Source organism: Suncus etruscus, chromosome 4 (assembly GCF_024139225.1).
Source record: "Suncus etruscus isolate mSunEtr1 chromosome 4, mSunEtr1.pri.cur, whole genome shotgun sequence".
In the NCBI taxonomy this organism is placed as follows: Eukaryota; Metazoa; Chordata; class Mammalia; order Eulipotyphla; family Soricidae; genus Suncus; species Suncus etruscus.
Window position 1 is genome coordinate 66335150 of NC_064851.1, and position 13292 is coordinate 66348441.

The following is a 13292-nucleotide window of genomic DNA, read 5'->3' on the forward strand; positions in this document are numbered from 1 at the left end:
GAGAGTTTGTGTCTTGATTGTCATTTGTTTCCAGGAACCTTTTGATTTCCTCCTTGATTTCATCTCGGACCCACTGGTTATTGAGCATGAGGCTGTTTAACTTCCAGGTGTTAAAGTGTTTCTTCTGAGTCCCTTTGGAGTTCACAAATAATTTCAGAGCCTTGTGGTCAGCGAAGGTAGTCTGCAAAATTTCTATCCTCTTGATCTTATGGAGGTATGTTTTATGTGCCAGCATGTAGTCTATCCTGGAGAATGTCCCATGTACATTGGAGAAGAATGTGTATCCAGGTTTCTGGGGATGGAGTGTCCTATATATATCCACTAGGCCTCTTTCTTCCATTTCTCTCCTCAGGTCTAGTATATTCTTGTTGGGTTTCAGTCTGGTTGACCTGTCCAGTGTTGACAAAGCCGTGTTAAGGTCCCCCACAATTATTGTGTTGTTGTTGATATTATTTTTCAGATTTGTCAACAGTTGTATTAAATATTTTGCTGGCCCCTCATTCGGTGCATATATGTTTAGGAGAGTGAATTCTTCCTGCTCTACGTACCCCTTGATTAATATAAAATGTCCGTCTTTGTCCCTTACAACCTTCCTGAGTATAAAGTTTGCATTATCTGATATTAGTATGGCCACTCCAGCTTTTTTATGGGTGTTGTTTGATTGGATAACTTTTCTCCAGCCTTTTATTTTGAGTCTATGTTTGTTCTGACTATTCAGGTGCGTTTCTTGTAGGCAGCAGAAGGTTGGATTGAGTTTTTTGATCCATTTGGCCACTCTGTGTCTCTTAACTGGTGCATTTAGTCCATTGACGTTGAGAGAAAGAATTGTCCTGGGATTTAACGCCATCTTTATTTCAAAATTTGGTGTGTCTTTTGGGTAGTCTTGTCTTAGATTAGGTCTTTCAGTTTTTCTCTTAAGACTGGTTTTGCGTCTGTGAAGTTTCTGAGCTGTTTTTTGTCTGTGAAACCATGTATTCTTCCATCAAACCGGAAAGTGAGTTTTGCTGGGTATAGTATTCTGGGTGAAGCATTCATTTCATTCAGTCTTGTCACAATATCCCACCACTGCTTTCTGGCATTGAGCGTTTCTGGTGACAGGTCTGCTGTAAATCTCAGGGAAGCTTGCTTGAACATGATTTCCCCTTTTGATCTTGCTGTTTTCAGAATTCTGTCTCTATCTGTGGGATTTGTCATTGTGACTAGGATGTGTCTTGGGGTGGTTTTTCTGGGGTCTCTTTTGGTTGGTACTCTTCGGGCATGCAGGATTTGATCACATATATTCTTTAGCTCTGGAAGTTTCTCTTTAATGATGTTCTTGACCATTGATTCTTCCTGGAAATTTTCTTCCTGGGTCTCTGGGACTCCAATGATTCTTAAGTTGTTTCTGTTGATCTTATCATAGACTTCTATTTTCGTCTGTTCCCATTCTTTGACTAATTTTTCCATTGTCTGCTCATTTGCTTTAAGTTTTTTGTCCAATCTCTCCTGCTGTATGGAATTGTTATGTATCTCATCTTCCACAGCACCAAGTCTATTCTCAGCTTCTGATACCCTGTCCCAGAGCTTATCCATTTTGTCATTCACTTCGTTTACTGACTTTTTCAGTCCTGTTAGTTGACATGTTATTTCAGTTTGGAGTTTTGTCATTTCTGCCTTCATATTTTCTTGGTTCTTATTAGTGTTCTGTTCAACTCGATCCATGGTTTCTTGGAGTCTGTTGAGCACCTTCCATATTGCTAGTCTAAAGTCCTTATCTGAGAGGTTGATTAGTTGTTCAGTCATTATCTGGTCCTCAGAATTGTCATCTTCATTCTCTATGTCTGATGCTGGCCTGCGTTGTTTCCCCATTGTCACACTTGTATTGTGGGTTTTTCTATGTGTTGTGGTGGTATTCATTGTCTATATGATGTAGGCAGCACACTCTATTGGCTCCTCCCTTTCTGGATGGGCTGACTTGCCTCTAAGGGAGGGGAGTCCTCCGTGGATGAAGCCTCACACTGGGTCAAATCTTAGGCCCGAGCATGCAACAGAGAAGACAGTCCAGAGAGAAATGTTTGCTTCTGTGATATAGCGCCGTTCTTAGTGTGATTTTTCCTTCTTGTTGCAATGGAGTTCTTTCCTTAGAAAGAGTGCACGGCCGCGTAGCTCCTCTGAGCCTCTTTTTGCCCCACTCGCAAGAGTTTCACGCAAGAGGACAGTAGACAGACATAGACAGGTCACACTCACAGTCTTTCACAGCTGAGCCCCACTGGGCCGGTGTACTTTCGCGGATTTTCCCCGCCTGGTGTCACACACAGGGAGCCAGCTTTTGCAAAGGTTAGCCGGTTTTTATGCTCTGAAGTCCCTCCCTGGAAATGGCGTCTGGGCGAGCGAGGTTTCTGGAGGCTCTTTTTGCCCCACTCGCAAGAGTTTCACGCAAGAGGACAGTAGACAGACATAGACAGGTCACACTCACAGTCTTTCACAGCTGAGCCCCACTGGGCCGGTGTACTTTCGCGGATTTTCCCCGCCTGGTGTCACACACAGGGAGCCAGCTTTTGCAAAGGTTAGCCGGTTTTTATGCTCTGAAGTCCCTCCCTGGAAATGGCGTCTGGGCGAGCAAGGTTTCTGGAGGCTCTTTTTGCCCCACTCGCAAGAGTTTCACGCAAGAGGACAGTAGACAGACATAGACAGGTCACACTCACAGTCTTTCACAGCTGAGCCCCACTGGGCCGGTGTACTTTCGCGGATTTTCCCCGCCTGGTGTCACACACAGGGAGCCAGCTTTTGCAAAGGTTAGCCGGTTTTTATCTTCCCGGGGCTCCGGGTCCGCCTCCCCCTTCCTTCCTTCCTTCCGGCCGGCCGCCCGACGAGCCCCGGCTCCCGCCATGTTTCCCAACTAAGCACCCCCCGGAGGCCAAGGGCTGCGCCGGACTTTAAAGCCCACGGGCTCCCACAGGCTTCCGTGCGCTCTCTAAGATATTCCTAATACTTTGTATCTCTTGATATTTGTCTCATTAGAGTAACACCTTAATTATTCTAAGCTTCCCTTCATTTATGAACTACATATGTTGATTACAATAAAAAAAACACTTGTTTCCTTCTCGTAGTCTCCACTCTTGCCTGAGGACCTGAGGACACTTACGAACATCATGCAAATACCGAGATTTCTATCTGAAGACTTCAAAGTTAAAGCTATCAGTACTTCTCATAGGTGTTCTCAGGGACCCAGTGCACACAACAAGATTTTTGCCCTATTTCTTCCTAGACCTATTTTTTATTCTTTTAATAGGATAAAAAAAAAACCTTGAAAATACTTGAGTCATTTGACTGTTTCTGAGCCAACACAGACATTTCTTTCTATAACCTCATGTCATTTAGAAGCAAGATCCCGCTCTGTTTTCACTATCAATTGGCATTTCTTGTCTTCTTTTTTTTTTTTTTTTTTGGGTCTCACCCGGCAGTGCTCAGGAGTTACTCCTGGCTCCATGCTCAGAAGTCGCTCCTGGCGAGCACGGGGGACCATTTGGGACGCCGGGATTCGAACCGATGACCTTTTGCATGAGAGGCAAACGCCTTACCTCCATGCTATCTCTTCGGCCCCTCTTGTCTTCTTTAATATGGATTTTACAAGGTTAACTGCTGGGACATATTTATTTTTAATCCTTTTATATCTGGGACTCTGCTGCATTTGACTCCTTTCTCTTCCTTTTCTTTTTTTCTTTTTTGTTTGTTTGTTTGTTTTTGGGCCACACCTGGTGAAGCTCAGGTGTTACTCCTAGCTATGCGCTCAGAAATTGCTCCTGGCTTGGGGGACCATATGGGACTCTAGGGGATCAAACTTTGGTTCGTCCTAGGTCAGACATGTGCAAGGCAAATGCTCTACCACTTGTGCCACCATTCCAGACCCTCTCTTCCTTTTCTTACCTAAACAAAACAAAATAAAGCAAAGCAAAATAAAACAAAGATTTGAAACTTAGTTTTTCATTAATTTCTCAGAACTCTAGTAAATAAATCAAATTAGTAACTTGTAATCAAATTAGTAATAAAAAATTTAGTAATTATTTCTCCTTACCTAAATGTCAATCTGAAGTGTGTGTGTTGTATATTGTTTATTTTTGTTCATGAATATTTTATTTTTCCTTTCATTTTTTTCCACACTAAGTTTTGTGCAAATAATTAACCTGGAATTATGAACACAACACACCAATTAATCCAGAAGGATGAACTCCATATCAGAATTTTAACCTGTTTGAATCATACCTTTTTATAATACCATGATTGATTATTATGTTTTCAAGATTATATTTCTTCATGCTTTACATGGTATAAATTCACATATGTGTTAGCTCTAGAATTGAGTCTATCATAAGCCTTATGTGCAATGTAAGTCTTACTTCTGCTAAGGATTCATAACATAAAAGACCTATCACTCTAGAAGTTGTTATTTTTGAATAAATTTTGTTCTCAAATACTCATCAATTATGGAATTACTATTATGCTACAGTTTTTTCAGTGGGTGAATAAATAAAAGTAAACCTATGTGCATAAGTATTACAACTCTATTCCAGTTTGCCAAAATCTATAGATTACTTTTTTTTTTAGTGATTATTCTGTGAATAGTTATTTTTTTTTTGGTTGTTTTGTTTTGTTGTTTGCTTTTGGGCCACACTCAGCAGCAGATGTTACTCCTGTCTCTGTGCTTAGAAATTGCTCCCATGGGCTGGAGTGATAGCACAGCAGTAGGGCATTTTTCCTTGCATGCTGCCGACCTGGGACCAACCCAGGTTCAAACCCTGTCATCCCATATGGTACCCTGAGCCTGCCAGGAATGATTTCTAAGTGTAGAGCCAGGGCATAATCCCTGAGAACCACTGGGTGTGCCCCCCCCCCCCCAAAAAAAAAAACCCCAACAACAACAGAAAAGAAATTTTTCCTGGCTGGCTCGAGGGAACCATATGGGATTCCAGGAATCGAACCAGTTTGGTCCCTGGTTAATAGCATGCAAGGCAAACATGCTACTGCTGTGCTATCGCTCCAGCTCCTATTCTGTGAATAGTTTTATTAGTTGTAGCTTGAACATAAATTTTTTATGTTTTTTTATGTACTTAATGGGTGATGCATTTTACTTCTAAAATTGCTCTCTACTTATTTGCCAATTAGATTTGTTTTATCATGAACTTTGGGAAAAAAGTATGCAACTGCAATCCATCAGAAAAATAGAGCTGTCCTCTAACATTTTTTCCACATGTCTGGTCTACTGGAAATTCGTTATACTAAGTACCATTTATAGAATTTAGAGATGCAAGAATGCAAGATCAGTGGATAGGGTTGTAACTTTTTTGGTAGGTGGAAGAATAATAAAATGAGATTTCAAGTATAACTAGCTGGAAATGTAGGCCTGAAACCAATGGGTGAGACAAAACTAAAAAACATTTAGAAGTCTTGTATAGAGCATTTAAAATTATGGGAGTACATGGGCAAATGAGTAAATTAGAGTTTATATATTCTTGAAATAATACTGGGCTTTTAATTTTATTTCTATCACCTATTTGCTGAGGAAATCTGAGTAAATAGTTAACACCTGTGATCTTAATTTTCTCAACATTTTAATGGGGGGTGGTTAGTTTATCTTTAAATTCCATTTTTAGCTTTGAAATTATTATCTTAAAATATACTTAAGGTGAAAATTCAGAGATAAAATACAGAGAACTTGAAGTACTCAGTGGAATTAAAGTTGAGGCATATTTTATAACAGAACAATTTAAGAATGTAAAAATTTGAATAGGATTATTTGTTTCTTGATTAACACATGGACACCCCTATGGAGATTAGAACTAAATTTCTATTCAAATTTTCTCTTCACAAGGTAAAATACAGTACTCTAAAGATATTACAATAACTTATACTAATAATGGTCTTAGCATAAAATATTAGAATAAAATGAGAATATTTTAGAGATGATGTTTCTATGCTAAAATAGCAACTGATTACTAGTTGAATGTGATATGAAGGACCAAGTCAATTGGTTCCAGGATTGCATACCTATTCGATACTCTAATTGAAGAAGTAGCATAAGAGGAAATAGAAACTGAGGAGTTGTAATCATATAAGTATCATTATCAGAGGTCAAAAAACACTTTACAATATCAAATTAATATGTATCATATCTTTCAGAGGCAAGAAAAAGAACAGGTATTGTTTTCACTTGAGGGCAGGTGTTTATAGCAAAGTACTTTCAGAGGTAGTCAAGTAGTATGAGTTCTTTTTTATCACTAGGTCTGTACTGAAAATCACCATAGCATGTATATTTGTCCAAAGACAAGTTGCTTATTTGGCCTTTAATGTTCTTTTCTACAAAATGATCATAATGGTGATTATGATTGGTTTTTCAGGATTCAATAACATGTTTCATTTGTTTCTAATGGTGTGTTGTCATTTAGTAAATCTAGTCAAATGCATTATTGCTGCTGCTGCTACCACCACTATAATGATAACAGAATACATTAAGATTTAGGTATATGTGAAAAAAAATTTGTGATCCTTTATTTTCATTTTAATTTTTTGTATATAAATGTGATTCAGGGAGGAGAAGGGTCTATAAGAGTTCCTGTAGCAATCTACAATATGCTCCCTATTAAATTAATAACAAATCAGTGACTTAAATTTGCTTTTGGTACAATAGAAATTTATGATGATTATTGACAGATGTACTTAATAACAGGTATTTTATTTACTCCATTGTTTTTAATAGGTTAGGTTATCAGGAATTGTATTAAAGAGGCATGGTTACTTGAAGGGTATTTTTCTCATAAAAGTAATCAACAAAAACCAAAAAATTGGAAGGTACCTACTAGATTGAAAAAAATATATAGTATGTGATATTGTTAAAAGTCTGCTGCGTTTTCTTTTATATTCTAATTTCATACAGCTATCTCAGAATCTCATTTCCCTCTATTCATGAGGGAGATGATTGTCATAGGATTTAATGTCATCTTTGTAGATAAGGTTGCTGTGTTTATTGGTCTCTCTTGTCATAAAGTAGACCTTTCAGTTTTTCTTTTAAGGCTGGTTTTTCATCTGTGAAGTTTCTGAGCTGTTGTTTATCCATGAAGCTATGTATCCTTCCTTCATACCTGAACGTGAGTCGGGCTGGGTGCAGTATTCTCGGTGTGAGACATCCATTTCATTCAGTCTTGTCACAATATCCCACCACTGTCTTCTGGCCTCGAGAGTTTCTTGTGACATGTCTGCTGTGAATCTTTAAGGATGCTCCTTTGAATGTAATTTCCCATTTTGATCTTGCTGCTTTCAGTATTCTATCTCTATCTGTGGAATTTGTCATTGTCACAAGGATGTGTCTTAGGGTGTTTTTCTTTGGGTCTCTTTTAGCTGTTACTCTTTGGGCATGCAGGATTTGATTGCATGTAATCTTTAACTCTGGGAGTATCTCTTTGATGATGTCTTTGACAGTTGATTATTCCTGGGGATCTCCTACCTGGACCTCTGGGACTCCAATGATTCTTACGTTGTTTCTATTGAGTTAATCAAAGACTTCTATTTTCTTTTTTTTTTTTTTTGGGGGGGGGGGTTTGGGCCACACCCGGTAATGCTCAGGGGTTACTCCTGGCTATGTGCTCAGAAGTTGCTCCTGGCTTGGGGGACCATATGGGACACCGGGGAATCGAACCGCGGTCCGTCCAAGGCTAGCGCAGGCAAGGCAGGCACCTTACCTTCAGCGCCACCGCCCGGCCCCCAAAGACTTCTATTTTCATCTGTTCACATTCCTTGAGTACTTTTTCCATTGCCTGATCGCTTGTCTTAAGGTTCTTTTCCAATTTCTTCTGCTGTGTTGAGTTTTTCTGCATCTCATCTACCAGCACGTTGATTCTGTCCTCAGCTGCTGTTAACCTGCTGGAGAAAGCTATCCACTGAGTTTTTCAGTTGAGCTACCGTGTTTTTCAGACCTGTTTTTCAGTTTGGAGTTTTCTGATTTCTTTCTTTGTGTTCTGTTCAGATCAATCTATGCTTTCTTTGAGTTCTATGAACATCTTCCAACTTTCTATTCTAAGCTCCTTACTGAGAGGTTAATCAGATGGTTGGAATTTTTTGGGGCATCCAGGCTATCATCTCCATTCTCTGTGCATGGTGTTTGCCTGAGAGGTTTCCCCATTACTGTCAAACTTGTAGCGTAATTATTTCTGTGTGTAGTGGGGTTTATTGGTTAGAAAAAGTGCATGGCCACAAAGTGAAGCAGAGTGGCTGCGCTCTTCTAGGGCCTCTAGGTGACAGTTTTTTGGGGGGTTTGCTTCCCAGGCCTCTGAGGAGAGCTTCAAGAATTCAGGTAAGACAGAGAAGCACAGGAGAGAGTTACCTTTAGGTCCTCAGGGTCCTCAGAAGAAGCACAGCAGGGCGGAGTCTCCACATTGCCTCTATTCTTTTAGGTAAGCATTCTAACCTCTTAAAAATTACTTTTTAGCTCACGAATCCCTATTTTTTTTTTTTTTAGTTTTTGGGGCCACACCTCATTTGATGCTCAGGGGTTACTCCTGGCTAAGTGCTCAGAAATTGCCCCTGGCTTGGGGGGACTATATGGGACGCCGGGGGATCGAACCACGGTCTTTCCTTGGCTGGCGCTTGCAAAGCACACACCTTACCTCTAGCGCCACCTCACCGGCCCCACAAATCCCTATTTTTTAAAATCCATTAATAAATTATTCAAAAGTGTTCTGAATTTCTTCCTACTTAAATCATACACTAAAGTACTTTAGCACACATATATTATTTACAATTTTAATTGGAAATAAGTTATATACTTATTGAAAATCCTTTTTTAGTCCATTTATATAAAATGTGTAATCAGCACTGATGGCTGATGGTTCCTGCGATGAGTTTTGTATCTTCAACTTTTATTGCATCTCCCTAGACTACTTGTCATAATACTCAGACACATTTTAAGCACCTGTGTTGCTTAACGAATGTTTTTGACTGACAAGACTTTTATGCAATTGGGTTACCAGTAAGACATCTGAGACTTCTGAAACAATTTGAGAAAAAGGCTAGAGGTAAAAATATCTAAATTTAACTATATAATGACAGTGGTTTCACCAGACAAAAGTTTTAGTTTATTTGAAATCTTTCCAAGGACCTTAAATGTTCTATGTTGTTCACTTAAATATTTGTATACCTTGTGCTTGCTTCGGCAGCACATATACTAAAATTGGAACAATACAGAGAAGATTAGCTTGGCCCCTGCACAAGGATGACATGCAAATTTGTGAAGCGTTCCCTATTTAAAAAAAATTGTTTACCTTTCTCTCCAAGAAATAAGACCTTAGTTAAAAAGTAGAATAATTTACTTAATACTCTCAATACTATGATATTTTATACTTTTTAAAACATTTTCCAATTCTAGGAAGCCTTTAACATTGTCTATATTAGTCAACTATACCGTTCTTAATAATCAAAACATTCATTTAACCATTTTTGCTGTTTTTTTTTTTTTTTGGCCACATATGTTTGTGCTTAGGACATACTCTGGTTTTGTGCTAAGGAAACAATCCTGGGAACTATATGCAATTCTGGGATCACATGCGAGTCAAGCATCTTATTGTTTTAATATCTCTCTCGCTATAATAATCTTATAAATTTTACAATTTTGTGATTTGTAATTAAATTCTAACACAACTAGAATGCAAAAATTTAAAATAAATTATATATAATTTAAACTATGAGCTATATTTAAATTGTAAATATAATTTTGAATATAGTTTAATTTAATGTAGAAAACTGGGAAATAACTGAAGTTTTCTGGAACTAGTATTATAAAAGCCAGAGGAAGAAAGAGGAGATTATAGAAACTGATGATACACTCTTACAAGGAAGCAATCTGGTGCATAATAGACTCAGTAATTTTCTATCTTGGAAAATAATATAATGCTCTTTACTTTCGATATGTTAAATGGTCCATAAGTTGATATAATTACAGTATAAATATTGATGTAGTAATGTAGCATTTATGGTAGTATAGGTATATGCAAAGCATTGTGTACCTAAAATAAATATCAAGAATATTGTGAACCATGTGTATCAATAATATAAAGTTCAGACAAAGCAAAACAATGAAAAAAGGAAAAAACTAAGAATTCTGTCATAAACCCTTACATTTATATAGCATATTTAATTGATATTGATGCCTTTATGCATGGAAAACTGTTCAAAAGAAGTCAAGAGCACTTTAAAATCAACAGTATAACACATTCAGGGTTATGTGCTCCTGTCTGACATGTAAAATAAATTTGATCCTCACTACTAAGCATATCAAAAATTCAGTATCAAATATATTACAGAGGCTAATATGTATCTGAGGTTAATGGTCCTTAAGCCTCTTTTTATTCCCTTTTATAATAGAACATGCCGTTCACTTCAGGTGCTATTGTTAACATAGGATATTAAAGTAACAATCAAATAACCATCGTTATAATAAATGAGGAATTATATGCTTCAAACTGATAGAAGTAACTACTTTCATTTGTCTTTAGTCTTCTCTTTTCAACTATTACTGTCTGCCCTTTGTCCAATGAATAAGACACTGGGACTAACATTAATAGTAATTTTAATAATTTATAATCCTAACTCATTTTCAAGGAATTGTATATTTTCCCAATTTTAACTTCAGAAGTTGTGTTTGAAGAATGTGCAATGTCACTCTAAATCACTAAACTACTATCCAAATGTTTTCAATTAATATTTTCATGAATTTCTAGAAAAAATTTTATATCTTTAAAACTGTTAAAATAATTGTTTGAATTTTTCTACAGTAGTGATCTGACCTAACTGGTGTATTTTATATAAAGAAGAAGCTTAACATCCCTGTTTACTTTATTTTATTTGTTTGTTTTTGGGCCACGCCCAGTGACATTCAGGGCTTACTCCTGGCTATTAGCTCAGAAATTGCTTCTGGTTTGGGGGACCGTATGGGATGCCGGGGAAATAGAATTGTGGTCTGTCTTAGGCTTGTGCATGCAAGGCAGATGCCCTACCACTTGTGCCACCACTCCACCTCCCCTATTTAATTTTTTGTTTTTGTTTTTTGTTTGTTTGTTTGTTTTTGGGCCACACCTGGCATTGCTCAGGGGTTACTCCTAGCTGTCTGCTCAGAAATAGCTCCTGGCAGGCACAGGGGACCATATGGGACACCAGGATTTGAACCAACCACCTTTGGTCCTGAATCGGCTGCTTGCAAGGCAAACACCGCTGTGCTATCTCTCTGCCCCCCCCCGCCTATTTAATTTTTTATTCTTAAATTGAGATTAGAATATAACACTAGCTCCTGTTAATGTGGTATACATTTAGATTGGGAAGGGATCAGAAGACTTTGTTTCTTGTGGAAAAATATTCCTGTATAGTGACTGCAAAGCATATAAATAACAGAATCTGTTATTCCCTTAAGCAAACTTGTATATTATATTCAAGGGCCAATAACTCTTGTATCTTGTCCTTGATTATATTATACTGAGCATAACCCCTTTTAATTTTTTAATACTATTTACTTTATTCAAAGACCACATGACATAGTTGATTTATATATGTTTGTTTCCAGGTAAGTGGAATGAAAATGAAATTATTTAAAAAGAAAAAAAAAGAAAAAAGAAAAAAAGTACAGCAACAAGAAAAATTGCGAAAATTATTGTATCTCACAGTGAGGTCATTAAGTCATTGTCTTGTTGTAAGTTGATTATTCTGTTACTTCTTTCATTTCTGAACACTAGATTGGTAATACATATGCACTGGCACCTAAATTGGCGTGTTCCTACAGGATGATAGTATTTAAAGTAATGGAGTTGTCCATTTGCAGCTACACAGTCCAGGAATTAATTTCAAACACTATTACTGATTACTGTGGTTTTTGTGGGGCATGTCTTTGGCTGCCAAGGCTTCCAGAAATATGAGAACTTGGAGGAAGGGTGCTTACACTCACTTCAAAAAAAATCTTGAAGGCCGGAGTGATAGTGCAGAGGTAGGGCATTTGCCTTGCATGTGGCCAACACAGGACAGATCTGGGTTCTATCCCCAGCGTCCTTATTGTCCCCCACCAGGAGCGATTCCTGAGTGCAAAGCCAGGAGTAACATCTGAGTGTTAGCCAGTGTGGCCCAAAAACCAAAATAAAAAAATCTTGGTGATGTCAGCTTAAATATCAGCATACTCAGGTATAATCCAATTAAAATAATTAATTATATATAATTAATTACATTAAATGTTAGATAATTAAAATAGACTAATAAATTTTAGTAGGTTATTGAAGAATAAACATTGATTTAAAAATGTTACATTGGTTTTCATCATACATGACACTTGAACTGTGAAAATGTGTTGCTTAAAGAGAAAGCAGAGAAAGCTAGTATTTGGTGATGTGCAGATTACATTCCTTTCTGTTGATGCTAGATCATTACCTTTACATTAACAAAGGTAGGTTCTTGCCTTTGCATTAAACAAAAAAAGGGACCTAACTGTTGTTAGAAGAGTAGAAGTAGTTTAATTATTACAAAATGATTGGAATAAGAGGGCTTTAACTCTTTTGTCTTGAATGACATTCATCCTTTTTAAGAACTGGGTGTAACCCCCCAAACTAACAACCATCTCCCCCAATGAAAACTTTTAGGATTCCTCTAAAGTGAGCAGAAAACCCTGCATGGCAATGGAGATTACACAACAAAGTAAAACTGTAGGCTGCTTTAGAATCAAGAGTTGCTCAGGAAGCTAATTGGATATGGGTCATATCCAACCTTTTTTGGGGTCTCTTTTTGTGAATTAGAGCTTTTTCTAGGATGTTACTAGGAAGAACTTTTAAGTCTGTCTCATTCTGGGAGAATTTAGAGTGTGTGTGTGTGTGTGTGTGTGTGTGTGTGTGTGTGTGTGTGTGTGTGTTTATGAACTAGAAAAGCACCTTATTTGCAGGGTGGTTGGGCTTCCAAATAATGCTCAGGAGGTGAGGGACAGGATGAGGGCTGTCAAAAGTTCTTGGCCAGCCAAGCAGTAGCTCATAGCTAGATCATAAAGAGATGAAATGCTACTCTGCATTTCAGGGCTGTACCTAGTGAACATGCATGTGTTTTTAATCTGCCCAACCCTAAGGATAACTCCGTTTTTGGTATAGACATTATAACTTCTTGAAACTCATTGTCAAACCCCTCTACCCTCAAACCCTAAATACCTATCCTCTCACCCCACCTTAGTATTATAAACATAAGTTAAGATTTGAACCTGGGAAAGCTTAAGTGGCTCTATCTGGACGAAGTCCTTACCACTGTGA

The 13292-nt window shown here is 37.7% G+C and overlaps 1 non-coding gene across 1 annotated transcript; it reads left to right on the plus strand.

The window, feature by feature from the left end:
* The first annotated feature begins 9169 nt into the window (after positions 1–9169).
* On the plus strand, positions 9170–9276 carry LOC126008438 (U6 spliceosomal RNA). The gene has a single exon (XR_007495769.1). It is a non-coding gene; the product is annotated as a U6 spliceosomal RNA (small nuclear RNA).
* The last annotated feature ends 4016 nt before the right edge of the window (positions 9277–13292 follow it).